Source organism: Anguilla anguilla, chromosome 1 (genome assembly GCF_013347855.1).
Source record: "Anguilla anguilla isolate fAngAng1 chromosome 1, fAngAng1.pri, whole genome shotgun sequence".
NCBI lineage: Eukaryota > Metazoa > Chordata > Actinopteri > Anguilliformes > Anguillidae > Anguilla > Anguilla anguilla.
The window spans coordinates 67,565,264-67,592,012 of NC_049201.1; the positions used below are offsets into that span (position 1 = coordinate 67,565,264).

At 43.3% G+C, this 26,749-nt stretch overlaps 1 protein-coding gene across 5 annotated transcripts in view; it reads left to right on the forward strand.

The window, feature by feature from the left end:
• Window positions 1-26,749, forward strand: part of sema6e (sema domain, transmembrane domain (TM), and cytoplasmic domain, (semaphorin) 6E) — a 119,143-nt gene that overhangs the window by 36,754 nt on the left and 55,640 nt on the right. For all 5 annotated transcript variants that reach the window (XM_035431581.1, XM_035431583.1, XM_035431585.1 and 2 more), the window contains exon 3: window positions 25,534-25,714. The gene's annotated coding sequence lies outside the window, so the exon portion shown is untranslated. The remainder of the gene's footprint in view (window positions 1-25,533; window positions 25,715-26,749) is intronic.

Here is a 26,749-nt window from a genome sequence, read left to right on the forward strand (position 1 = left end):
ATTATTGGATTCTTGTTTTGGTGAGGGGACCAAGGCCTGTTTGTTAGGAGGTGCAGTGTTGCACCGCGGATGATTTGTGCTACATGCACTCCTAAATTCTGCAGAGCTCCTGGGGCAATCGTGTCTCATTGGCAAACGTCAATGCTGCTGTATTTCAGTACCGAACCAGGGATCCCCTGTGGCTCTGGGCTGGTGATCAAAACCCAGCACCAGCACTGTGCCCTGCCCTCCTCACCCCCTTTCTTTCATATTCAACATTCAACATTAATTTTGGCCGCATAAATAAGTAATGTGGGATCAATCAGGAGTAGCTGGGCAGGGCTGGGCTGGGCACTCTGGGGCTGCATAATGGGAATATTTGAATATCAGGCTTTGTTTCAGGCTACATAAAAGGCGAGGAGTGACAACCTTTCAGCTTCTTAATTTAGCATCTCATAGAACAAGCTGCTTCCAAATGAAGACAGAGATAGCTGCTGGTGTAATCACTGCAGAGCGCAGGAGACCCACAATAGCCCTTTCTCAGAATCTGATTGTTTATAGAATCCCCATCGATCCTCGTCCTGTCTGCTCAGATCTGCCCGTCTGGTCATTTTGGCAGCCACAAGTTCTTGTTCACATTGTGTTGTTGATGTGGAACAATATCTTTTTCTATCATGTAATAATATAATGAGCAGGATCTGCTGCCTCCTTTGCTCTTTTTAATGGCTTGGGGTTGGGTGAAGAAAGGGTCTGGGCTCTGCTTTGTAAGCCGTATTGATTTTCCTTGACGGCGTGACCTGGGTGACGGGCCCAGCCCAGAATTTCTTCAACCCTGTCCCTGCTGGCTGTCTGATCTCCAACTCTGAAGGTCTAATTGGCATTTCAACCATGCTGCCTCAAAGTGGCTTTTAATCACTGCTTTATATTTTGTTTTGATATTCAAACTGCCAGCGTCAGCTGCAAGTGGGGCCCGACTCTCCTCCTCCACCTCGCATTCCATCCCTTTCAGGGGTCCCAGGCCCAACAACGCCGGCATTACCGGCATGTTTAGTGTTTACATCCCATCCTGGAGAAGGGCATGGCGTAGCGACTGCTTTTGAAAGGACACCTGACACGAGGGGATGCACTTGAGCGATGACTCGGGGTGATTGATACTCATCTGGGTAATGATGGCGTACGGGCTGTCAGCAGTGCATTTGCGCCGCTGTGAACGGGGGGCTCTCCGTGATCCGACCTGTGCTGTGCCGCTCGGTTGTGTTTTCAAAGCAAGCGGAGCAGTGGGAACAGAAAGAAGGGAAAGTGTGCCATCCAGGAAAATACTTTTGCCTTTTTAGAAACTTTAGACACTGCCGACTGGGTTTTTTTTTTGTTTTGTTTAAAGAAATACACTGGCTGCCTTTGGAATTCATCAAGGGAAAAAAAAATTTGTATCTCTTAGCAGGAAAAGTGTTTTGTTGTTTTGTTCCTTTCAGAGCGAACACCCTCTGGCTGATTGCCACGGAAACATTATGGGTCTGTGATAAATATTTCGCTCAATATTTGGGGTCAACCCGCCACCTTCCCTAACAGTAGGAAAACAGTTCCCACGCTCCTCTCTGCCAGAGTCAGGATGGAGGCAAACAAGGGTTTATGGAGACACAGCTCTGGAGACCACGGCTGCACTGTGAGGCCCACCATGCCTTTCCCTCCAAAAAAAAAAAAACTTGTTTTTGGTGTCTGGCACAGTTTGCGAGATCTGATCTCCACACGTGTAATATTTGAAACCTGCAGACCACCTCTCTCTGATGTCTGCTTAGATTGTGCCGACACACCAGAGGGAGATTTTGCTTCACGAGTTCCACTCCGGTGGCTAAAAGATCAGAAGTGATGTATTGCATCTCCGTTAGCCTTTGAAGCCACCTGGGTGGGGGCTTTTCTTGCGCTTTAGCGCGTCTTGTTAAAGCAGCCGTGGTGAAATGTGCCAAATGATGGCTTGTAAATGTTTCAGCTACAGAAATTGCATGCATTTTCTAACTTTTAAAAAAAAAAATTTTTTTTACCCAAACAGTTGCATTTAGTTTCTTTGCGTGAGTTACGGTGCCTTTCCCTAAACGGGTATGGGTTAGGTTTCCAGAGCAATTACAGTGGTGATGCACATGGGTTGTTCCTCAGCCGCCCACATCAATAGAAAATCGAAAGCTGAATTTTCACCTCTGCAGGGGAGTGGCCTGGACCAAACCTGTGAAAATCCATGAGACACGCATGCACATGTCCATCATTTCCCAATCTCCACAGACAGTGCTGTGAGAGAGTCTGCTTTAATCAGAATGACAGAAGGAATGTCCTGATTGCCTGTTTTGTCAGTCTGCGTTGACATTTGCTCATTGTGGTCAATGGTTTGCTGTCTCTGATGGACTGTGAAAGGACATTTGCTGTCACATCTGAATGGTTTCACTGGAAAGAGTTGGTAATGAGTTGTGCACCGTGAAGAGCCACAGGCCCCTGGGAAGTGCAGAAGCTCTGAGCATGGCAGTGTGGACTCAACCTCATGTTTCCACCTAATTGAGTAAAGCATTATGACATACATCTGCTGTTTTTTTCCATTTGTCTACTGTGAGAATAGGCAGTAAAAAAGCTTCCCACAAACAGGTTTTGAGCAGCATTCAGGACCTGTTTAACTTAAGTTGACATGGAACTATAGTAGTATGAATTTAATTTTACCCAGGGACATTCTGGTAAGTGCTTTGGGAAGCTTGGAAGGGTCATTCACACCAGTCCGATGTACAAGGACACAGGCTGGTTTGCAAGTCTTCCCCTCATGTTATTTCCTGTATTTCCACTGTGTTGACTGGTTTACACTGTTGTCTGTGTTGTGCAAAAAGAGTTTTTTCCCGTAATTTTCTTCAGTGTTTTGCTTTTTAATGGGGGTCGACACCAGCAATGCAGTTGCAGTGAGGCAAGTGTACTCAACCACTGTATTCATGTCAGTGTGTGTAGTTCCCCCCCTATTTCTGCCCTGAAACCAGGATGGCCAAATAACAAGGCCTGCCATTTTGAAAGGCCAGTGAATACAGTGCTCACCCGCATGCCAGAATGTGTCAGTTCCGATTACCAATGATTCCCATCTACTCTGTCCTATAGGTATGTACAGTTAATCTTAGCAGGGCCATGTGAAGTTCACTGCCCCTGTAAATAGATCATCCTGAGTAACATGTAGATTTTGGGATGTGTAGTGTAGGAAAGGGCTTGATACTCCAGGGCTTGGCAAAGGAAAAGCCTTTTTTCCTGCCAGCTCAAGCTTGTTTGCGCACAATTGCACAGGTTATAATCGCATTTTGGCAAAAGGCAGCTTGAAATGAAGCCATACATCACAGGGTAAACTGTGGAACGGAGCTGGAGAGACGGAAGGGTTGAATAGGGAAGGGTGCATAAGTGCGGTTATAAATCGGTTTTGCGGTGCAGTTTTCCCCGGTTGTTCAGAAGCCCCTGGTTTGGAAGGCCCCACGAGGGAGTGGAGTGAGGACAGCACACAGTGTGCTATTCACATAGACTTTTAAAACATAAATATGCATCTGATAAAAAGGCCTGAGAACATTTCTTATCTGGCAAGAATTTTTAGTCTGTTTTTAATGTTGTCCTTGCTCTGATTTTTAAGTGCATTAAAAGGCCGATGTTAATACCTTGACTGATCAATTTGCATTTTTTTCATGATTATTTTACCAACTTTCTGCTTCTCCATTTTGAAATCCAAAAATCTTACGCAATTATAATTCATGAACTTCAAATAAGTCCTGATTTTGGCATTTTAAGTAATTTTCCCTGCAGGCAGTGAGGAGAAAAAGTACTTGGCAGTCCAGAAGGCGCAAAGATTGACAAGGAAAAAAGTCACTCACAACTCCTGTACCTTTCTATAGTGGTGCTCAATATAATGGCACGTTTGTTTTTCAGTGACAAATTAAATTTAGTATTAAGCTGACAAAAAAGGTATGCTTTAAAGCCATTGCTGCGGTCACTTTCTTCTAAAGTCTAAAGATTTTCAGCAATGCCCTTCCCTCTCAGAGAGCACGGGCCCTGTAGCGTGGCCAGAGGACTCGCACTACACCCTGCAGTCGCTTGTCAGGGTTCCCTGAATGTGTTTGGCAATGCCCTTTCCTTCGCCTCATTATGGCCTGGTTCTGCATTATGTCCTTACTCTCTAGTAGAGACCAGACATCTATAGCCTTGGGATGACACCACGGGGTGTTCTACATCTTGTCCAAACAACACTGCTCATTCTTTAGACCTTGAGAGCACAGATGGACAGTGTCACCTTGAGGAAAACTCCGCTGAAGACAGCAACAAGCTCAACTTGGATTTAATCCTATGTGGCCACATAGCTCAGGAGGTAAGAGCGGTTGTCTGGCAGTCGGAGGGTTGCCGGTTCGATCCCCGCCCTGGGCGTGTCGAAGTGTCCCTGAGCAAGACGCCTAACCCCTAACTGCTCTGGTGAATGAGAGGCATCAATTGTAAAGCGCTTTGGATAAAAGCGCTATATAAATTCAGTCCAATTACCAAAAAAAAAAGAAAGCTGAGCTGAAGTTAAGAGATTGATGTGCTGAAATCAAGAAAAGTCGCTTCCCAGTGATTTACAGATCTTATAATGATATCACTCCCTGTTCATGGGGCTCTCAGTTTTACCTCACAGGGAGTATTCTACAAGCAATGGGTGGGCATGCAATGCTTGTAGACTAAAGTCCAGTTTCCTCAGGGACTCATAGGGTCTCAACCTCTGCACAGATGTTACACCTATGGCCCTCCATAGACAAGATTTTCACAAGTATTAAGGAACATTATTTCCTCAGTCTCTTGATGTATCTCTGTCATCTCATGTGTATCCAGCAAATTAGGCCCCCTGTGTGCTGTTGTTTTGACACTTTGGCCAAGCCCGGGTCCACATATGACTGGAGCGGGCAGGTGCTGGGTCTGAAAGTGCCGGCCGCTCTGCGCTCAATCAGAGGACCGAACAATAGCTGGGGAAAATGAGTCTGGCAGGCAGCGAGGTGGCATCAGCCTGTGAGAGATGGATGTCATGCAGTGTCGCTGCCTAAAGTAGGACAACTCTCAGAAGGACATCAGGTCAGCGTTGGAGCTGCAGCAGAAATGGAAATGGCTTCACCTCAGTCCCCATTTTCAGAGAGCAGATGTAGCCAGAGTGAGCCACATATTTTGTTGTCTGTGAGATGATCGTTTTCCTTTATTTATGGCCGGATTGCTATTATTAACCGTTGGAAACGTCGTTAAATCATTCTTTATTATCTTGTAGTCCAGCGAGTCCTGCAAAATACAGTATCCTTATGCTTCTAGGTGACTGCCCAGTCCCTACAGTCCATCCACCCATCTGTTTGCCAGGTGTCTGTGTGCTCCATGTTTCAAATGTGCAGCCGGTCAACGGAGGTCCTGATTAAATGGGTCCCTCCCCATTTCTTCTACCATCTCTCTCAAGGCCTGTGCAAGGTTAATGAGTGGAATCAATCAGGTCACCATATCCCCCATTCCTTGCTTCTGTTTTCAAATTATGCCTCTTATGCCACATGACTCTACTTTGGAAAAGTCACATGTCCCATTAGAAGTCCGTGTTGTCATGGCTGCACACCTGTACTTAGGTCTCTGTCCACTGTAGCAGGAGCTGACTGCAGGACACTAAATCAGAAATATTCACCACAACACAATTATTGGCTCACAGGTCACAGGCAGTAACTGTATCTGCAAGGTTATATAAGATGTCCCCTGTGACTGTGTCATTGCATTATTCACAGTGCAGCCCTTGTGCATTGTGGCCAAACTGAAGACTTGGCTTGTTTAATAGGCTGCCACCACAGAAGTGCCAACTGCCTCTACCATTTTGCAAGAAAGTCATTTAAGAAAAAACACATTTTAAGAGCTGTTTCCACTCAGTTGAAATATTATTGGTGGGTAATAAAGGGAAAATTTTAATTATCTTTGATCTGGTAGTGGGTTTTCCTACCACCGCTTCCTTTCTGTCTCTCTCTCATCCGCCCTCCATTTCCGCTTTCTTTTTCTCGTCTCCTTCCTTCTCTTGTATCATTCCTCTTCCCTTCTCTTCTCTCTGTCTCTCACTTCACTCTTGCCACCCTCAGGTGTGAGCTGCTGTAGAGCTGGGGGTGCTCCTCCAGGCTGGTGATTGTCTGGTTCACTGCAGAAGGGCACGTAAGGACAGGTTCCCCTGGAAGGCACTGGCACCCCTGCGGAACGCCCGACCTGTGCAGTGTCAAGCCTCTGCTCAGACAGAGGTGGCTGGAGCAGGGGATCCAATTGTGCTGAGGCTATTTTGTTCCCTGTGTGCAAATCGCATTAGAACATAACCTACAGCGTTCAGCCTAATAGAGGAACCGTTTTTGTGTGGACCTTCCCTGTTGAGCAGTTTGTAGTAGGCCCTGTATCGCATCCAATCAAATTATAGTTATCTTGCGCTCTTTAGAAAACACTTTCCAAAGATGGCGTTGGGTGGGGTGGGTGGTAAATGATAGGAGGGATTAGACATTGCTGACTCCCCTCACAAATCAACCAGGGGGTTGGGGGGCGGGGCATGTCGCCTAGGCGCGACAAGGAGGGCCTGGCGTAGATGAAGACAGATGGAGCCATCAGTCCACGGATGATGAATCATGGAATTTGGGAGTGTCTGTCCTTTATGTAGAAGGGACATGGCACTTTCATCAGTCAGGCGGGTCGGCTGTAATTTCATTACAATGGCAGAAAGAGAAGACCTGCCGAGGCAGCAGACAGACACAGAGACTCGTTTTATTTTTCTCATTTGGGATTTAACACTCTGTGGGGACCAAGTCGGCCGCTCCTCATAAATTATCTTGGTCTGAAAGGTCAAGCTTTCATGTGAGGTCAGTGTGTCTTGTGGGAATGAGCTGTTATTCCTCAATTAGTGTGAATTGGCTAAAATTGCAGGCGGTAATATCCTAATATGCATATTGCTCAAGTTTTTATCAGCATGCTGTGAATAATGTCATAGGGCACGGCTAAGTGGAAGAGTGGAATGTGCGCTGCCAATGAATTGTAATGACCAATAAAGAAAAACACAGCTTTGTGGTTAACATGTCTGATAATGATTTTCTTTTTCTTTCCATGTGCTTTACCATCGTTTGTGGCTGACTACTCATCACAGGTAAGATTCACCTCTGACTCTATTCTCTCTGCTCTCTGTTACCACATTCACACTGACTTACAGCTCCTTTTAACTCTCCTCCACTAGCACTGATGTCAGTGTGTCTGTTCACTGAATCAGTGCCCAGGAGTCAAGCGCCTCTTGACCTATAATAATTCACATATTTTTAGAGGGTGCTACCCACAGTGACATGAACGGAGAAATTCTCTGCACAGAAAATCATGCCACAAACCATGACTAGTGATGACTTACAGCTCAAAAACCACTTTTAACCTCCATTGGTTACATACCCCTTTTCCATATCTTCTGTACTGAATGGTTGGGTAAAAATTGCATACATTATGTACTATATATTGTTTTATTATTGTAGAACCCCATCAGTCTTATATAAAGCAAAGAGATTGCGTTGTTTTACTACTTATATTTGGTATTTGAGAGAATGCCGTTGAATGATGCCATTTACATTTGAACTTTCTATGAGCCAGATGTATGTACAGTACATAAAACTGGCAGCCTGTCAAGGTGCAGCGGTCTGTGAGAAATTAATGTCTTATTTACTAAGGCCACAGCTAATTACGCAATCAGTGAACGGGACTGCCTACTAATCATATTTTGTGAAAGAAGCAGAGCTTAAAAGGCACAGTTATAAAAACTCCTGTTCAGTGCGTTTGAATATCTTGATTGGATGTGGGGGAAAATTGATGTGCGATGTGATCTTCTTGTGAGACATAAGAGCATATCCAGCACTACAGATAAATTTCAGGAGAAATTGCGGACTTTGATATTCCAGCTGTGGTGGCAATTGACGATTGAAATGATCCAGATGCAAGAGAGCGTGATGTTGCAAGGAGCTTATTGCCAGGTTGAAATGGGAACGTCATGTGGGAGGTTCTAGGTCATATTTTATTTCTCCCAGAAGAGTAATTATGTCTATGGCCGGGTGTTTGTCACACAAGTTGCAAGTGGCAGTGTTTCCATGATTTTTGTCTCTCTTTTTTGTAAGTTCTGTCTTTCCCCATTTTTAGTGCAGTTCTGACTGGTAACTATAACGCTGCCTGCAGTCCATTATTACAATTAAATGTTTGACAACCTATGTCAGTCTTGATGCTGAGCGTTTCTTGTCCTGTATCTACAGGCTATTACAGGTGCTTCTTCAAAGACTCAATCTCACAATGTAGGCTACAGCATGTACCAAATCTAACTTTAAAGAAATAAAAACAAACACAGTTACCCTGTTTTTTATTTCTTTAGTAATGTAATTTGAGCATGCCAGTTCTATCAGTGTTAATTCAGACATTCTAACGTGTTCTGTTAAAGGCAGAAGCACGCACTTTCTGTGATTGACAAAAGCAATAACATGCACCAGCCTATCACTGCATTTACCCATATTTTTACTAGTGACAACTGCCCACTGATTCTTTTGAAACTTCACGCACTTTTTACTGTCGCTACAGTTGTGCACCCTATTTCAAGTTTTTGCCAACTGCTGCACCTAAAATTTGTTGGTTAATTTAATGAATTAATATTTTTTAAACTGCCTCTTTTTCAGTTTTCCATAATTTTTAACATCTTTGCCATGATTTCTCCATGACTTTAGCCAATATTTTTCCTGACAGAGACTGAGCTTTATAATTGCATGTCGGCTTAATCTAGCCTATACCTTTTGTTGATTTCTTGCTCAGGCAGTTGAAATCGTATGCTTCTTGTTGCAAAGATATTCTCAGTGTGTCTTTGAGGCCTGTACATGCATCTCTGGCTCTACATGTTTACACCATTTTATGTAAAGAGAAGTGACTCCGAAATTCTGCTTGGGAGCCACTCAGGAACCACAATGAACCACAACGGGGGTCAACCCCAAAACCCGCAATCACACAGTCATCAGAGTCCTGGCTGTTTAACTGTATGATTTATAACTGTATAACAGCATTCAACCACTTAACCACACAGACACAACTGGCATGCGATGACATCTGACTGTTAATGCAGACGATCATCACAACCGCAGTGGCACCAGGATTGTGCCCTAACAACTGACTAGTACTGTCAGGATTTAAACCCACAACCACTCTGGCACCAGTGGTCTGTCAACTGACCGTTGTGGCTGGGATTCAGTACCCCGTGAGTCCCAAATTAATACCTGAACAGCTGTCCCAGTTGCCTGTGATTCACCCCGGCAGACCCACAGACACCAGCATGGTGGCAGCTGGCCCACCCTGCTCCATAAATGACATGGTCCATTCGTTTGGACTTTGATCTCCTGCGGAGTGTGTTCATACATGTTAATATCACGTCCCTGCCAACAGTAGATGTTAATTACATGTCTTTTATGAGGCAGCGAATGTGTGAGCACGCGGGCCCGTAGCCCTGCTCCCCCGTCGTAGCCTCTCTCCCGGTCTAAGCCGCCTCGGCCGCCATCGCTCACTGCGGGTGGCGCGGTGCGCTCCAGCTGCTCTGGCAGATAAGCCGCTACCACCCACCCGTTCCCCTGCGGGGCCCTGGGCGGAAAAGAGCTTGCACCGCTGCCACTGTGCGTGCAGCGCCAGCCGCCTCCCGCCGTGGCGGCGGCCCCGTCAGTATGCAGAGAAGGAGGAAGTGCCTGTCCGAGACCACCGCTGTTCACCTGCCTCGCGCGTTCGCCATCCATCATGTTTTCGGCGGTGAGAGTAATAAAAATAAGTCTTTCTCTAGTTCGTTTTCAAATCCTGTCCTTACGTTCGGCGGATTAGAAATTTTCACCAAGGTGATACTTCGATGTCTTGTACTGTACGTGCTGTGTTATGCTAGCCAAGAGCTACAGCTGAGGTTCTGATTTAGTAATCTGGAGCCCTGATTCCCGTACCTACACCTGTTCCCTGCTGTTGTCTTACTATGAGATAAATTTAGAACAATGTCTTAACACTGATCCTGTCATTATGGTGCAGAACATTGTCTGTTCTCATTGTTTTGGCCCATAATGCAAGACTGACCAGATTCTGAGATGTTGTGACAGTCGTGGGATCTGAGACTTATTATTTATCTGGGATCCTTTCCCAGGTCCCATCCTACCTGGCCAGAACACGTGGGCTGGTATTGTCTAATTTTAAGTCTGTGTTAACCGATTTAAATTGACACGCCATGCTGTTGAAAAGGACTCCCACGCTTTGATCATAAGGCAAATTAGAATGACCACCGCTTGAATTAAAAAATTTTTTATAAAACACCTTTTTTCAACACCTGTTACAGGCTGCAATTTAGTAACTATTTAAAGCATTAGTGCATGGAAACATGTCTAAATTATGATGCCATGTCATGGATTTATATGACAAATTGCAACTTGGTGCAGTATAAATATATGTTGTAATTAAAATCATCTCAATATACTACTTAGTGTTTTAACCTGACAATGTTCATCTTGTTTGAAAGTTTACAATATATAATTTTTTTTCAACAAAATATGCTTCAAAGAGTAGTCATTTCTCCCCGTAGAATAATAAACATTGATTCAGCCGTTCAGCAGGAGCCTGCAGAATGCAATGCACGGCCAACATGCAGAGGCGCCAAATTCTTACAGTCGCATCAGGAACTGGCAGCCTGGGCATATCCGTGCCGTACGGTGGCAGCAGGGGTTGGGAGTTCCTCCCGTCCTGCTGGAAGGCACTGAATTTACAATAGAGGACTGGGGTTGGTATTATTTTTCTATAGCCAGAGCTGAGAGTTGATTGCTTGATGAGAACACCAAGCAAAGGTCAACAAACAACAGCCCGGTCCCTCTGTAGCAGATTGAAAAGGAAATTGTTTTGCTTTGCTGGGAGTCTGGGAGGCGTGGGGCTCATGTAGGCTGGTGCCCATTTTCCCTGCGGGGGGTTTCTTTTGGCTGTGGGGCTTCCAGCTGACCCATCAATGTTGGTCAGTTTGTGGGACTCTGAAATGTTCTGCCATGTCTTGTGGGTGGTAATGGAGGGGTATTGGGGGCTGGGAGGCTATTGGGGGGAGTATTCCCTCCCCTTTTCTGTTAGGTTTGTGTTTTCGCGTTTGAATTGAGAGCACTGAAGGTAGCCATTTAGAAGATGCAGCTCTTTGCTAAGAATTGTCTGTTTCCTTGGTTTCAGAATGTGCCGTTTCACAGCCAAGTTGTAGAATGTTTTTGTTTTTCTAGATTCATTCAGACACACACAAACAGTGTATGTGTGCACATACATGTGTTTACATGTGTCTGTGTGTCTATCAGTGTGAGTGCCTGTGTGTTTTTGTTTATGCAATATAGTCAGGCCGGTTTGTTTTTCCATGTGTGCACGCATATCTACATGAATTTGCCTGTGCTCATGCTGCATTGGCCCAATGAAGCCATATTTTTTCCACTGGAAGCAGAGATGGAAAGAAGTTGGGCCTCTTAGCATGAACATCAGTGGGACTGGCTCTGACAGCCCACAGCCACAGGCCCATTAGCAGACCAGAGAGGCTTGTATTTCTCCAAGCCTGGAAGCACATGACCTGCTATTTTCCACATCCCTGAGCCAAAATAGACAGGCCAGCCAGGCCATAACACGACCATGGTGGGCACTGCAAGCTCTTTTCTGTCAGGGTCCCCATTCCTTTCAAATGAACATTTATGCAGTACTTTTGATAAAGGGCACCTTCTTCTGGGTGATGATCATAAAGTCTATTAAAAGGAAACCCTCATTAAAATAAGCACAAATGCAAGATGTTTAAGATAAGAGGATAATCATAAAAATCATTCTAAGAGGCTTGCAGAACAAAAGTGGAATGCAATTATATAATCAGAATGTATAGCCAAGCCAAAGTACAGTGGTTTGAAAGACTTAATGCTTTCATTTTGACCTGGAATTCACCCTTGAAAATGGCTTAATAGAACTGTAATTGTGTTCCTTGCAGCTGGGATAATCCTTGAAGTTTCATGCAGGGCCATGTGGTGCAAAGTCCCCTCTTTCACCCTCCAAAGCCCCCATTCCCCCTTTTCTCACCACGATGGAGACATTGCACAACGCAGGCTGTCTTCTCAATCTTCTGAAAAGTAGGTTGTAGCCTATATGCAAGGGAGAGGCAGGGGTTAGGGTTAGGTACACCAAGGTACACTGCAGGATTACAAGCCACAGCATTGTTAACCCTTATTGATTGATATGCTGGCTAGGCTTTGGCCCATGGGAAGGGCTGTCCTTACACCAGCTACATGGGGAAACATTAATGATAATTTTATATCAATGTTATGGATAAAACATTTCAATTAAGGCAAAGATTGTAAAATCTGATATTTTGAAAGGTTGGCTGCATTTTAAAAAACTATAAATTGATCAAAGCGTTGCCGATTAATCCTTTCTATATACATTTAAACAGCCTTATTTTTTCAAATTGGAGTTAAATTTAGTCAGATGGACCCCGGGATTTGGGGATTTTGCAGTTGTGCCGCACAGCATTTGCTGAGCTGCACCCCCTGTTTTGTAGCTTTAGGTTTCCTGTGTGCTCTGGTGTGGGCTCCCTCTATCAATGCCACAACAGTGATGAAGCGCTGCCACAGGAATTGCCTGAAAATTTGGCCTTTCCAGCCCCCAGGGGTGCGCTGGCTTTCTTTAGAAGAGCCATTGCTGGTGACGCATTGAATCCGAGTTCTAAATTGCAATAAACTGGCAATCGTATAGCTGTGCTTTCCTTTGTAGAAGTGTAGAATGCTGCCTTATGACCCAAGTTTTATGGAGTGATATCTGCTAACCGGACCTGAAACGGCTTTCAGTGCTAATTCAATACCGAAGAGGAGTCTGGATGGCTTGGGAAGAGGGCTTTGTGCTCCACTTGTTTTTGCTGAGTAGTAAAGGAGTATTTATGATCTTCTGAGTGTTAACCACTTCTAGGGAAGGTGCAAGATGCTATTATACTGCAATACTATTTTTATTATTCAGAATTAAAAAGTGAATCAGTTGTGGGGAGAGAAAAACATGAGATGTCATCTAAAATGGCTGCCTGGACATTCATGAAAACAAGACCATTCAATGATGAATAAAGGTAATTCAGCCAAACTGTCATGATCTTTAGTGTGTCTAGCACTGTAAGTTATAGGTGTCACATCAGCAATTTAGCTGTTGTACCGTTATAAGCTGCTTTAATGGGTGACTAATAATCCTCTAATTGATCTTCCACTGTAAAGTTAATATATTTCTGCTGATGCGTTCCTGTCCTATCTGTCAAGGACATTCACAAAAAGTGTGAATGGTGTCGTCTGAAGTGTTCTTTGTGTTGCTATGTTGATTATTTTGGTGTAAATTTGATTTGATTAACAGAAAGTCACCACTCTGGTAATAGGAGCATATAAAGTGCTTCTGATAGCTGCTTATTCTGATCAGAACAAACACATTTGGCATTACCCTACAATTTGAAAGCTGTTGCAAGGTCCTGACATAGTTTCATACACCCAAATGACTCCAAGGAGGCTGAAGGTGAATGTGGTCCATTAATGTATTTAAGATCTCCCATTACTGCTGGGATTTTTCAGAAATTTCATTAAACTGAGAGGAAGCTTTAGATACTGCTGTTAGCACCCTTCAACGAGTTGGAATATGCATAGTTTCGCAGTGTTTCTTCCACAACCCAGAGTGTTACTGGTCATCTCATATTGCCCATTCCTTAATTCCAATTAATACAGGGATGTCAGTGTTCATACATGGTTCATTTTTTTTCTCCATTTGAATCCTCCTTGACCTCTGCTGCTTTTGGCGCAGATTACCACTACCGACTGCGGTCTCCCCTGACCACCAGTAGGATCTGCATCATAGATTCCTATCTCAATAGTTTTTCTTTCCCGGTTACGTGGGGGAACACTGAGAACCTATCAATAGATGTCCCACAGGGTTCTGTCCTTCCTTTCTACCTCCCTCCACTGGCTACCTATATCAGGTCACATCAAATTCAAAACCTTGGTGCTGGCCTATTAGGTAACTAAAGGGACAGCTCTGTTATCTATCTTCAAAAGATCATCAGACCCTACACACTAACCAGACCCCTCTGCTCTACTATCTCTCGGTATCTTTTACCTCCCACCTGCACCTGCTCTTCCAATTCACATTCTCTTTCTGTTCTGGACCCTGGTTGGTGAAATGAACTTCCCAGTACTGTTAAACAGCATATACCCTGCCCACCTTCCAGTGCAGACTGAAGTCTCACCGCTTCACATTGCGCCACAGCTCCCCTGAACCCTTTATATACCCTTTCTTGCTTTCTTTGGTTTTCCTTTTTGGATAATGTCATAGGTATTTCTGTGTAATGATAGGTTATCTGTCTAGTGGTACTTTCTTTTGTTACAAATAAATTGTTGGTTCGTAGGTTAACATTACACTTATTGATTATAAATGGACCTTCTGTGGCTTTTGGTGTTGTGGCTCTTTTGCACTTTTGAGAGTAACACTGATGTTCTCTGCTTCTGTGTGTCACTCCGGATAAGTATGTCTGCGAAGTAATTGTGACCTAATTTACTGTAACATCTTTCAAGATCGATACTTCTACAGCCAAAGTAAACCAAGATAGAAATTGGCTAAGCTTTGCAACCAGGTTACATATGTTTGTGTATTTTGGGTTGTTTTACATTTTTATGAGTTTGAGTTTTTAACACCACATTCATCTTAATGACATGTTAGACTGTTGAAAGAATGCTACTACACAGGTAATGTTGGAGTTGACATGTGGAATGCGTTTGTCGCATACAGAACCAACATATCAGTGACCCAACCGAAACTGTGAGTGACAGTTTCAGGATAACTGATACACAAAATGCTGCCATTGCCCTGAAAGGACGCTTGTGGTTGAGAAAGATATGTGCAACTTTGATATTTTGGTTGTTAAATAATACATGAAGTTAAGCAGTATGTGCGCCCGTAGACTCCCATCTCAAATACATGGAATAACTGCCTAGTTGGTACAGTGCGTCAGCTTACAGCTCTCTTGAACTTTACCACGCCAAATGGACAACCTTGGTGAGGTCCAAGAAACATGGTGACTTTTAACCTGAAGCACTATCTGAAAGATCTATCTCTAATTATCATTCTTTTGCTGTTGTAAAGTCCAGACAGTGAGATAAGAAAGCTGCTGGGGATTTTGGGGGGATTGCTATGGATATGAAATTTCATCTGCTGCAAAGCTGCATGTTTATAAAGGAGCGTGGAGATAGGAGATGCCGAAAGAGAGATTACCAGGCTGCCTGCCGTCTGCCTTCGACCAGGAACACAGAACTCATTAACTCCAAATCTATGCGTGGACACGCCGTGCCAGCACAGATCTGCGGAGGAGGTGACGGAGGCGGTTTGCGACCCATATATAGGGGACCGGCACGTGACGGGAACAAGACGTCCCACCTCTAATCCAGGATTACCTGTCTGGTTCTGTCTTGCACATGGACGAAGATGACTGAAGCTGTGACGGCTCTGGGTGGGGTGTACGCTGCTGCTTGAACCCTTTGAATCTACCCATCCTGATCGTCAGAATGGAAGGATGTGTGGTATTTACACAGGTGAAAGTGGGTGTCAGAGGTAGGAGGCTCCGTTAATGGAACTGGTCAGACACCCGCCTGATAAATATCTACACCATCAGGTTGAAAGAGAGAGGGGTCTTCAACAGACCATCTTTCAAAGAGTTCTGGGTAATTTCCTGTGACAGCAAAAAGAGTTGCTCAGCAGGGAACAGTTCTGATATCTGTCTGTGGTGTCTGCTTCCATGTCAGTGCTCAGGGGAACATGATAAGTGAGCCTTGTCAAAGCGTTGCTTGTCTTAGAAACTCCTGTCATGCAAAAATGGCAGATGAATATTTGTTAAGTGCAGTTGGGATTTTTTTTGTTTGTTAGTTTCCAAACCTATAATGCATATAGATGTGTGTGTCGTGTTTGAAACACTCCAGCCCTTCAGTCAACGTGCTGGTCGTACCCCATTTTTCCATATTTTGTGCGGACACACTGTACACATTTTGGCTTCATGACTAATTAGTGCAAATGAGCCTTTAAGTCACCCTAGTACAGCTAGTTTCATGGGTGATTATTTTACATATCCAGGACATATGATGGTTCAGACAAAAGGGGAGAGGACCCCTTAGGGTGCAGTTTAGGGTGAGTCTTTAAAGCGGGGCTGAAAGATATAAGGTGGAAGGTCAGGGGTTCTGCTGATTTAGTGCTGCTGGGCATTCATTTATCCACTAACTTGGTATCACCTCTTAATGCCCCTTCCATAGATACCGCTGAATGAGTGAAAGGCACAACGGTGGTATTGTTTTTAAATGCCATTTTTTGCTTATTGGAGATCTGGTCTGTGTATTTGTTATTACATTCTTGCAGTATTTTGGAGCATTATGTAACTCTCTGTGTGTGCGTCCCTCCATGCGTGTGTGTGTGATGACTAACCTTCAAAATAGTAAATAAATGGATTAGACTGGAAAAATTCAACCACCATTTATAGATGCCAAGAACATTATGTGACTGTTGTCTGTTGAACTCATTTATTTTCATTCATAGCATAGCACACAGGGGTTCAACTGTCAGTTGTTAAGCTCTTAAATTTGTTATGGGTTTAAATATGGAGATATTATGCTGTATTTATTTTCTTGGAAGCAAATTAATCTCCTAGCTCTGAGGTCTTCCTTTTAGGCTTGTGTTATGCAGAGTAATTCCTAAACATGAGGGTTGATTTGGTGACATGCTCCTGCCTTAAAGGTCATTTTTTAAGAATTTGCAATACCACAATTCTTTGGAGGTTCGATTTCCCCTTTCCAGTGTCTACCATATTTCACTCCTGTTGCACTCCCAAACTTTGTTTTCTAAAAATGAGATTTATTCTGTTTTGGCTTAGACCGCAGAAAGCCTGGATCTTTTCTGCTCAGAATGTCAGTTTCTTTGTTTACTTTGCAAGTGCCTCAGCACCTGGGAAAGTACTGAATACTGTGCTAATGTGGGAGCTACCTAAAAAGCTAAGTTATTATTTAAAACAATAAATACAGAAAACATACCACTGCTCTCTATCGTCAGTGCCACTGTCATATACTGCTCATTTTTACGGCTTAGCTGCACAAGATTGCTTGAAATGTGGGGTAAATCAATAGGAAATGTTAGTTTGTTGTCCTAAGAGGCTTAAAATTGCTGTGCTTGTCTCTTATTTCTGTATTAGTTTCTGGGCTTTTGAGATACCTCGGTAAGCCCATTGAAGGGGGAGATGATGGATGAGGGTGGGGCAATAAAAATTACCTCAGTTTTCATTCCAAGCATCCCCCTGGGCAAGTGTATCCAACTAAGCTCAGTGTCTGTGTGTGTCTGTTTGTGTGTGTGTGTGCACGCACCTATTTTGTGGCAACTGCACAACTCAGAAGAGAAATAAAAATTACTTTAAAAATGAAATGTCCTCACACATTTTTTCTCTGTCAGGGGGTAAGATTATACTGACATTTTTCATTTAGTCCTTAAAACTAGGGTGCACGCACAGTCTGTTTCTCTCTCTCATACACACACACACATACACATGCACACACACACACCATACAAATACTGAGATACGGTAAGTGAAGTATCGACTGTAGGCCAAGATCTTTTAGAATTTGTAAATTTATTTAAAATTAAGGGAATTAACCAGCTAGTTATATGTTGTATGAAACCTGAAACACTGACCACACTATGATGCATCTATCTCTATGTTCACCCCACCACCTTTTTTCAATCAATATATAGTGTAGATGTAGGCCTAAGTGATGTGGATGGGGTGGTTGGTGGGGGGGGGGGGGGGGGGATTCAGCGGGGGAAGGTTTCCCAACTCACTTGTTCTGTAATTGGAAAGGTCTACTTCCCTGTTAACCTCTTATTATCGTTTCTCGCTTGTATTTATGGTATGTCTTTACAATTTTTTTCCGTAGTATTATACCACTGTGAAATGGGGCTTCTCCATGTTGCTGGTGTAATGTGTCCTTTAATAAAGACACAGGTTGCTAAATCGGGAGTGTCAGTCTCTGTTGCGTGGTGCTCTCGGGGTGATTTATGGTCGCTAGCGTTATTAGATTATGGGGCCCAGCTCTGCTTGGAGTGGATGATAATTCTGGTCTGCTGCCCCAGGGAGCAAAGAAAGAGTGAGCTTTTCATTCCAACGAGAAATTCGAGTTTTTCCCCCACATATGGTATGAAGAATCACTATCCGCAAGCTGGTTTAATGGTGTTTGCCATTTTCTTTCTGGCATGGTTCAAAGCATGGCAGAAAAGAGTGGTCTTCAGTTTTCTGAGCATGGCTGTGCAGGACCAGCAGAGAACAGCTGGGTTGTTCTGGTATTTCCTGGGTAAGGTGCTCACGGTCCATTGATTGTATGTAAAGAGCAGACCATTTTCAATGGGGGTGAGTATGACCTCACCCTTAATTTACTTTTTCCCTTCCCTACAACCATAATTCACTTTCTCCTTTCACCCCAGTGTATTTTCTCTGTAGTAGTAAATGAGGGCAGAGGCACTATTTATCCCCTCCCTTATGACCAAAGTCTTCCCTCTTCGGTGTCATCAGTGGGTATGCAGTGCTGCCTGCTTGCCTGCCTAGTAACAGTTGTCAGAGTCTTACAGTACACGTCCCTTTTTTGTGCTCAACAGAGGGAACTCAGCCTGCCCTCTTTGCCAAGAACACTGGGTTCTGGAGCTAATTGGACACTAATAATGGCTTTATTTTGTTCTTTCTTTCTTTGTTTGTTTGTTTGTTTCTTTCTTTCTTTCTTTTTTCATAGAGCAATATTTCAGAACTTTAGGTTGGTCTGTAGCCTGAAGTTTGTAACCTTCATAATGTCTGTATAAGCATTCGTGGGTATTTATATCTGCTTATTACAATGGGCACAAATAGTTGTTTTTAGCATTGCCTAAGATCAGAGGCTTAGCACCTGTGTATATCTGGTAGGGTCGCTTTAAACTGGTACAGCATGCTTTCACTGCAGTGATGGGGACAGGGGGTTATGTAGTGTGTTTGTGTGTCTGTGTGTGTGCGTGTGTGTGCTATATTATGCGTACTAGCTATCTATGTATCAAGCATTAAACTATCAATCATTCTTATACACGCATGAATTACAACAGAATTATGCAGGTCAGGTATGGGAATGACACAGACAGGATGGGACGGGGAGGACATAGGAAGAGAGAGCATGGCAAATGTGAAGTAGAGACGGATAAATAGAAAGCCGGTTAAAGACGGTTTGTTATCCCTAATGGATGCGCTCCTCTGGCCTTTAGCATCGTGAGCTGTGCCGACAGCCTCTATCAGTAGGCAATCCATCGATGTGTCACTCCTTAGTCTGGAATAAGAAAGAGCTGTAGGTTTTAAAGGACACTTATAGGACATACACCCTATTTCTATCAGAGCACTTTACATACACTTATTTAAATGAGTGAAAAAACGTGTACATGACCAGTGTACATGCAGATATATGTGCATGTGCACACTTGCACACAAAAATGCTACACACGCGCTCCCAGGAGCTGACTAAACGCCGTTGGTATATTGTTTGTCCTCTGCTGTTGGATTACAGAAGGGAGGTAGAGAGGTCCTTGTTGAAGTCGATTGGAGATGCCAGGCTCAGTGTAGCATTGGTAAACAAGAACGGTCTGAGGAGTCCTAACAGTCACTGCTTGCAAAGGTCCACTAACACCATCCAAATTAAAGTAACGTTTCATCCGGTTTCATCGCATACTTCACAGGAAGAACGACTCCAAATTTTTCCACTTTGCCATTGCGTCATCCCAAAAGACCAGCATTTGAGGTTAAAGTAAAAGCGTTCTGCATTAAGTAGCTGCTGAAGCCAAAAAAAAAAAAAAAAATCTGTCAAGCGCCGTGATAAAAGCATACCAACAAAGTTTGGCCCATTTTTGTCTATAGTTTTGAGCGACGACACATTGAACACGCCACTGCTGTGACAGTATGGCCCCCCTGCTGTGACAGGGGAGCGTGTTCTTAGCTGAAGTCATCATATTCACTTTTTTTCTGCAGTTTTCTCTTCCCCAATCTGTCTCTAATTCCATTTCATACTTGTGCTTTGAGGCCCTCGAATTGCTTGTCTTTCTTGTTAATGGACTTGGCCTTTTCACTGCGTTCTCTTCCCAGGGCTCAAGTGTTTTGGTCTGCTTTATGTGCCTTTTTAAAGCTGCAATTAGTTTTAAAGCACACCAGTCTTCATCCTTGAGTAAAAAAAAAAAATACAAGAGGTTAGGGTCTTTATATTCCAGAAGGTTTTTTTTTTTTTTTTTTTTTTGTGTGTGCCTGATGTGCTCTGTCTGTGCATAACAAGGTAGAATTTGTGAAACAGGCCAGCTGCCTCTAAGCTTCACAAAGATGAAATTATAAGCTACCTTTGCATTGTAAAAGCTTTTTTTTTGTTGAAAGATTTAATGAATCAATTTGGAGCGACAAACCACCTCTGTTCAAAAATCGTTATGATGTCTAATGGGAAGTGTACATTGCAAGATCTGAGAGACCTGGAAGTCGCTCACAAAATGAATAATCATATTAATGAGGCCTCACCCTTTCAACATTCTGATGCCGGATTTTCCCTTAATGACTCAGATTTCAGATGGAGAATAATGAAAAGGACAAGGAGAGCAAAAATGCCTTCTCCATAAATCTCTGTCTGTTCCCTGAATCTCATTAAAGACAGTTTCATTATAATGGACTGAAAGACAGATAAGGCACGACGGCTGCTTTTGCAGTAATGAGCTTCCATTGCGATTTGTGGCTTTAGAATTCGTATTTCCCTCCAACACATTGTACATCCTTCCCATACCTCTTAAAATTGGGTTTTGTGATGCACTCCCACTCTCCACCAATGGGCCTGACATCAGGTTTGATTTCAGTCATGGTGCTCTTGTCTTCATGTATAGATGGATGAGGCCACAAATTGTAATTTGCGGACCAGACATTGCTAAATATAACTCATTATTTAGCTCTGTAATTGATATTTTACCGTTCGTTTTATTCTTTATCTCCAAGAAAACAAAGTAGATCAAGTGCAGCTTAAGAAATTTATTTATGATTTGCAGTTGGGTATGGACTGAACATTTGACGAGGAAGGACCAAAACAAGGGGTCCATGTAATATGGATGCAAATCATGTTTGTTAGTTACAATTACAATTACAATTACAAGTGACCTGTAAACGCTTTTTTGCAAAGCGGTGTTTTAGTGGCTGTCTCTGAGATTTCCAGTCGACATATTGGATGTACAGCAAAATTCAGTATTAACTGCGGTGTGTCTAGTCTGACATTATGCAGTGAATAGGAGATTTTTGAAAAGAGCCGGGTCTTTTGATGAGAAGGGCTGAATTTGACAAATGCTCACTCACCTATATAGCCTGTGATGGCGTATGACAATTTACAGTATAGGAAGGAAAGGGAAGGATAATTTTGGGATATATAGTTGTGGCTGTGTCACGAAGGCTCTACCCTTAAGATTAATGCACTGGCTGATCAGGAACATCAGGTCACATTTTAATTTATGCAGCTTCCAAGGACTTATTCCTGGGAAGATGAGAGAAGGAGATCGATATTTCCACTCAGTGTCCTGTAATGAGTGTGATCGCACCTGGCACAGACTGTTATTATATGCTGGTTATTCTGCCATCCTCTGACCCACGCCTCGCCAACCGTTACCAGGGGCAACTGATAAATAACAGCCAAGGGACTTGCATGCACACACGGTCTCCCTAACGTTCACACTCTTAGCAGATGCTCATTCATACAGATGCGTGTTGTGTGCAAATCCTCTCTCTATTTCTCTCTCCCACAGCCACATAGCCCTTGTTTTTTTCTCCCTTGCTCAGTGTGAGAAAACAGTCTATGGCTGTCAATGTAAAGTGTGATCGAATCCTGAAAATTATATGTGAGTTCAGTCCTCCTGGTTACGTTTTCGCTTTCCATTTTTATATTTTATGCCATTTAATATATGGAGCCCTTTACGGTGCCAGGAAATGAGAGTAAAGATGTCAAATGAAAGCAAGTTTCAGTGCATGCATCCTCCCAGTTAGCACAGCTGGAGGCAAACACTATCATTATACATATTAGATCTCTGGATTATCAAATTGTATTGCCAAGAGGCGATTGCTAACAAGACACTTAGGACATAATGGCTCTATATGAGGGTGCTAAAATCATCAGATTTATTCTGTACTATGCACTTTCTGGCCTTTTTTTAAATGTTCTGTACAGTACAGCCATGTCACTACAGATTTATCCAGCCCACTTTACTATTGTGTTCATGTTGTGAAGTCTAAGTCACATACGGTGAAATGCAGGATGTGATGCATCTTGTGCTGGTGTGTGGCCTATTGTTCGGAGCCTGTGCTTGATGGTTTGAGATTTTCCTAGTTTGCTGGACGTGTGAAAAAAATGAATGTACTGTGTAAATCAGCATGTAAATGGAGTCTGTGTACTTTATGATGGTTACTCACTACAGCACAGAGGTCAACCTGGACTGGATCAGATGTCCAGGCATCACTTTTGGTGTATTTTTATACCATATTCCATAAGGCAAACTGCATTGTCTCACAACTGTCTCAGTGCAGTGTGAACTGAAGTCTGTTGGATCCACTCCCCCCACCTCCCTACAGGCTGAAATTAATCCAATTAGTAATCCATCAGGACATCAGGACAGCCTTCCCACGCTAATAGAGAATATGACAGCAGCCCCTGCATTATTAATACTTCCATTTCAAGGCCCCAGGGCCGCGGGCAGGCAGGTCCGGGGGCCATTCATCACTGCAGTGAGGCATCCAGTGTACTGCCTGCTGGAGCTTTTAAACAAATTGCTACAGAGATGGTGCAGGGGGAGTGGATGAACAGCAAGAGAGAAAGGTAGAGATATGTAAGGCCAAAAGGAGATAGAGAAGGTGGAATTGAAGGAAGGACACAGTAAAGAGAAGGGGGAGGGCATGGTAGATGAGGTATGCAGAAGCTCATTTAGCCAATGAGGCAAATATAAATGCTAGAGTGGTTTGTTAAGCGCGGCTGTTTTCAGAAATGGAGCTGTTTGGCGAGAAAATGAAGTAATGCGGAGGTCACAGGGTTGTGCTTAGCCATAGCAGTGACTATCTCTCAAAACTCACTCAACAGCACATATTCAAATCCAAACAACCTTGCTCCAGCCTTCCTGCATAATAATAATGCTAATAATAATAATAATTAATGATGCCGTAACCCATCCTCATCTCACCCTAGAAATATAATTATCAAGAATTTAAGATGATGTAAAGAAACGTACTATTTGTGGATCGGAAATCATTTGTCTGTTGTTAGGGTACAGATTTGCTGGCAAACATTTGAGCAAAAGCTAAACTGAATAAAGTGCACTGCGGTTGGAGAGAGCATCAGTTGGTTTTCAGTTTGAGTATCTTAAGGAACAGGACAGAACAGGACTTGTATACCTCGATTTCTGGGGACTGGTGACAGTCAGGTACAAAGAAGTACATTCTTATTCTGCTAAAACGTATTAATAACATGTCCAGAGTTGGGTTAAGTGAGTAACAATGTATCTTCCATCAACAGCAAGACTAACATTAAAATTAGATGAATGAAAATTGAAAAGAAGTAAAAATTGTGTGCCTTGTTTTTCAGCATATTATTTTAAATTATTGTACAGGGAACACAATTTACTCATTCAGATTTTCAATGAAATTGATCGTTCTGGAAGTGTCCTGTAGGAACCATTTTCTCATGAAACCTGTCCTGTTTTCTGTAGTTGCAGCTTATTCTCTTCTTCATATTTGTGAACTTTGGGAATTAGCGTTGCTAATTGTCCCTGAAAATTGAATTTGAATATTATTATCCTTAAAAATGTAACCATTAGAATGTTTTGGAAAACATATTTAAATATTGTTAAATTCCTGTACCGTCAACCAGCATGTACATGTTTACCAGGCTTGCAGTGCAGTCATGCGCGCTGTTTTCGACACAGGTGCCTCTGACAGTGTTATTTCTGCGGTTTGCAAGTGGGCCCTCAGATTACTAGTTGTGTGATATGTGCTTCATTATGCAAATTCTGCTAACTATTGTTCCATTCTGTTGGCTCTTCCCATGCACTGTATGGAATTTAAACACTTTTCAAACCGTACTTAAATGTTTAGGAGAGAGAAACTGCTTTCTGAGGGCTCGTTCAAAGTTTTTGGATATGATGCTTCAGCTTTAGTGTTGGTTTGATTTGTAAAGAAATAGGCCTACTTCCTACTGAGGATGAAATCTATTGCGACAATGGGATTATGCCAGAAGGGTCATCAAGGGACATGTTTAGCAAGCAAACAAGTTCAAAAGCATTTGGAAAGTAATTCAAAAGCAGTTTGTTATAGTCAAGACTCAGTGTCGGTTTCAGTTTGAATCACTAACATTCTATGGATTTTTTAGAGTGGAAAAGCAACAGTAGGAGTGTGTGTCCAATGCAGCTGACTGGCAGATGAGGCTTATGTGGCTTAGAGGAAACTGACGGGGCTGCAAGTTCACATCCCAAGAAGAGCACCACTCTTGTGCCCAAAGTATTTTCTGTTGTTTGCTTTGCTTTGCTGATGTGTAAGTGAATAATGTATATAATGCAAGTTTAAGTAGTATCCCAGGGTAAGGGTATCTGCTAAGTAAATAAATAGTTAAAAGGTGATGAGTTCATGGGCAGTTTTTGAGCATCAGCCACGTTTGCATTAGTCAGCTGTGTAGTATATTAAAGGTTCAGTGTCCTGCTTTGTGAGGAATGCAGCCTAGAATTTTTTTTTTTTTTTTTTTAAATATGGATACTTTCAGTTAAATGCAATCATTGCAATGTCATTTGAGAAGGTGAAAATAGAGATGTTTGTGGAAAGCCTGTGAATCTGCCTTGACTGAATCTGACTGACTGGGGAAGGTAATACCTTCACTTGGGGACAAGGGCAGGGAAGAGCCTGGGCTACAAGGAGCAGCTGCTGTGAACTCACAGTGGATTTGGACAGCCAGCTGGCAGGAGGGTGCTCAGCAGAAAAGTCTGAGTGTATGATGTCTGAAAAAAGGGTTTCAATGTTTTAGACAAAGCCAAAGTCTACCATCTCCCTGCAGTAAAATAAATGAAAAATGACAGTGTAAGATGGCAGAATAAGTGCCTATTGGGCCAGCAGGAAGAAGTCACATATGCCCTCATGCTTTTCTGCCATTTCAAGCTGTTGCTCCTATTGAACCTGCAACAGCTGCTTTTGTTCAGTGTTCCCCGACTTATGTTTCTAAGGGTGATCACTCAAATGATGTTTAGCCCGTGTGGCCACTTTGGACATGGGCTACCTATCACTGCAAGGATCTCACAGAGACTCTGCCCTGCATGAAACTTTGGCTGTTCACCTCTGTTTCTACTCTGCAGCATTACAATTAGGAAATGCCTGTCATGAACAAAAATAATGTTAACAAAGTATTAATGTGTTGTTTGTTCTGGTAGGACGTTGCTGAGGGCTGCCATCTGAAACAGTTCTGAGGGGGTCCAACCCCCCCCACCACCACCACCAACACCATCAGCATAACATCCCCACCCACTGCACCAGTGAATAATACACAAAGTGAACCCGAAGGTACCAGAAAGTGATCAGTCAATTGGACTTCCACCTCAGCACACGCAAACAGTGAGTATATCTACCTGCCTCCGCTCTGCTTATTCCTATTACATGATGTGCCATACATGACAGAATGGAGCGCAGTGCATGGTTTGAAGGTGTGAACTTATCTATATGGACTACTCATTTTTCTTTAAGTTTTACCATGGTAGGCAGTTGTACTTTGTCGCTGGTCTCACAGTACAGAACCCGGTGTCTGAAATAGCTGAGCCTACGATTGTTCTGAATTTCCTCCAGTCTGGGGTTGATGGAGGGACAGAGTGAGTCCCAAAGAGCCAGTGGCATAGTCCATCAGTGTCACACCTCTGTCTCTGTCCCAGACCTGATGGCCATCTCTAATGGGGACATCATGATCCTGTACCTAACTGGTAATGGACAATTAGGACAAGAATGGTCCCATAATGATGGTTCTGCCTCTGGCAGACCATTGGAGCACCTTCATATTATCTGTGACATTGAGAGTCTTCTTGACTGACCTAGTCTGCAGGGCTGCCAAAAATCTCTTCAATTTTTTTTTGTAACAAGAACGAAATGTTGAGCCTAGTTTCATGCATGGTAACTTGTGTTTTGGACCTGCAGGGGCTGTAGTGTGATGGAAGGATGGTTCTTACGTAGTAATGTCCACTGTATGCTGCCTGGCAGGCAGTCTGTATGTTTGGAGCATATTCATTGTGTGTTTCAATGAAAGAGGGTGTGGTGACAACCCTTGGGCCCACACACAGGTTTAACATGCATGTCTCCTGCCAGCAAGAGAATAATGTGTGTAGTGTTAAAGGCTCAGTGGAGGTTTTTACATTTGTAGGACTCCGTGCTCACTGGCCTTCCCACAGTGCTGGCTGACTGCTGTATAAAGGATTTCCCCAGCAGTATTGCTGCGTTTGCCGCAGTAAAGACCACGTAAGGGTTTACATTCAGCGCTTTCACTGTGTAATCACTGCCTTTGTCGCGTGATCCCGCGATTTGGTCCGGCTCTTTATGCAGGGGGCCCCATTGTGAACGAGCCCGGAGAGTACGCAAGGCTGCCACTTCCAGAGCACCGGTGTA